The 2,864-nt window shown below is 38.9% G+C and overlaps 1 pseudogene; it reads right to left on the reverse strand.

Annotated features, from left to right (window-relative positions):
* Nucleotides 1-207: 207 nt before the first annotated feature.
* Nucleotides 208-2,583, reverse strand: LOC140811219 (protein gamma response 1-like; annotated as a pseudogene).
* Nucleotides 2,584-2,864: the final 281 nt, after the last annotated feature.

Raw genomic sequence — 2,864 nt, forward strand, 5'->3', positions numbered from 1 at the left:
GACACCTCGGCTATGCGCGCCATCGCGCGCATATCACGGGGTCTTCTGTCCCTCGCCTGGCTGCGCATCACGTCGCGCATGTGGCCATTTCTCTGCACGATCAGATGCGCCGACGTCGCGCATTGCGCGAGCTCCTTGTACTGGACACTCGCGCTAGCGCGCCATACCCGCGCATATGGGGTAGCATGCGGAAGAAAATTACGGTAATGGAATGAATTTTCTTGGCTAAAATGTAAGAATAACATTTGATTACAAATGTGTTATTATCAATTTGAAAGAATAAAACACAAGAATTCAAGTTTCAGACTCAAATCCAATATCCCAAAATCCATCAGGAGTGGAAGGAGGTCCATACTGATATCGATGCCTAGAAACTCCATCATGATGCTCACAGCATATGCCTTGCTTATTCGCATCCGGGTTTTTTCTTGCTTCAGGAAGAACAGCATCATAAAATTTCTTGCATTGCTTGCATTCCACGCCCTTCAGGCTTTCCCTCTCTGATTTCTTTCTCACCGGCTTGACGTACTTAAAAACTGAAGTTACCGTATTTGGTGGTGGCACTTGTTGCTTTCGTGGTCCAGAATCAATATTCATATCCTGTGTTTCATTGTCAGAGTTTACAAAGTTTGTGTCTGTTGAACGTGGCTTGGGAAGCTCGTGATTCTCCTCCATTGGAACTTTCCCCAACTTTTCCAGCACTTTCTCCAGAGGAGTATTGAGGAAATCATCATGGGGATCAGGCCCCAAACGGCTCTGACGGGACCTTGTATCCCTCCACCGAGAAACGACTCGTTTTGTAACCATTGGCGGGCAAGATTTTACGCAAGTTGGGAATTTTGCAGCAATGAGGATACTTGACATAGATGGTGAGACTGGACTTGATGTTTGAAGAATTGCAACTCCTTTGTTGTCTTCTAGGATGTCCTTCCCACCCTCTTGATCTGTTACGTCATTGCAATACCAAAAGCTTTTTAAGCATTTTTCTCAATGCCTAAAATAAGAAAGAAATAGCGATGGAGACAGATTTTTCAATTTTTTCTTTTTAAAAGACAAACACACCCCAAAGGAAAAATTGTACGTGAAAATTATGTGCGATCATAGAACATAGGTTTCATATCAATTGACTACATGCAATACGACATATTAGCATACATGCCCAATCTTTGCAAGATGACAACCGAGATATATTCCTGGCATGTACAAATACATGCCCAATATCAGTAGGATGATAAACAAGATATATGTCCATTATGTTGTATGTCCAAATGACATATAGAGAACAAAAACTGTTACACGCGGTTAACAAAAAGAAAGTTGCACACATAAAAGACAAGGAGCTTACCGCATGAAGCTGATGGAATTTGATCATTTCTGACTACCTCGCTTTCATCTTTTCCTTTGTTGCAAGAAGCATGTTTTCTGGAGTAGGGTAATATTTTTTCCGAAGAAAGTTGTGTTCAGATTTCAGCTTCTTATACGCAGTAATAGCATCCCTTCGTCTTCTCTTTTCGGACAGCAGCTCAGAATTTTTTGCTTCAATTTTCTGCAGCAACTTGCCATGCAACTCCATCCCTTCAGAAGACTCTTTGGTCATCGCATAGAGACATTCTTGAAGCTTATCAACTTTCTCCTCCAAATCTTTTATCTTATCCAGTACTTTTTTCCTTTCCTTCTCAGATTCTTCTAATTCTTGCCCTCTCTTGATCCTTTCCAAGTCAAGTGCATCTCTTTGTTGGAGTAACTGCTTTTGCACCTTGGTTACCTCCTCCAATTCATTAATTTTGTTCTGAAGTTCTTTCTGGATCTCATCTGCACCGGTCGAAAAATTCTGAACTTTTGCAGCAAGAAGTCTGTTATCCATTTCATAGTTCCTCAACAACTGTTCATTCTTCATAATTTCCAAGGTTTGAAATTCGATTTTTTTTAACAAATTTCCTTGCAATTGCTTCCCCTTATCTACTTCTTCGGACTTTTCTCTGACTGTTAGAAGAAGGTTACTGACTTTTTTCTCCATATCTTCTAGTTTGATACCGAGTCCATGAGACTTCTCTTCACACTGCTTCAATTGGATTTCTTTCTGAACGATTGAAGAAACTTTTGACTGATTTATTTGAAGAAGTTTATTCTGTAAATCCATTAATTCATTAAATTCCATGCACTTTCTCATCAGCTCTAGTTTCAATTCCTCATTTTTTAACTCCAGAGTTTTCTGCTGCTTTAGAAGCATGGTGTCTCTTTCCTTGAGCTCTTTTATTGAATTTTCATAACTCCGTATGAGGCATTCCTTCGATTCAAGGAGATAATGAAATTTTGTGTGCACTCTCCCCTCATCTACTTCCAAATTTTTTTGTTTCAACTCTTTCTGGATTTCCTTGATATGATCAGATAACTTACTTTCCATGTTCAAAAATTTTGAATTGTCTAAATTCAGTAATTGGTTTTCCTCCAAAACTTCTCTTTTTCCAAAACTAAGCTTGTCAATCTGACACAATAAACCATTTTTCTCCTCTTTATACGCACATCTTCAGCAGCATCCCTTGCTTCAACACATTTTTCTTGCCGGCTTTGTATATCAGCCAAAATGAATTGGACTCCTGTAGTAGCAGAAAAATGTTGATTCCGATAATGCAGTAACAAATGGAAGTAATCTGAAGATAAATTTGCAATTATTGGTAGATGTTAAACAATATTCTGACACCTAAGAACACGGACGTAGCTTCTCCAACAATGAAAACTTACTAGAGAATACAATCTATACAGTATTTACTTGTTTAACAACCATTTTAAAACATTAAAGCTTCAATTTAAGCCGCTTAACTTGTTGGTGACCACTTCATTAAAAGTGCGCCAGAAAATTCGAA

The sequence above is a fragment of the Primulina eburnea genome, chromosome 14 (assembly GCF_022965805.1).
Source record: "Primulina eburnea isolate SZY01 chromosome 14, ASM2296580v1, whole genome shotgun sequence".
NCBI lineage: Eukaryota > Viridiplantae > Streptophyta > Magnoliopsida > Lamiales > Gesneriaceae > Primulina > Primulina eburnea.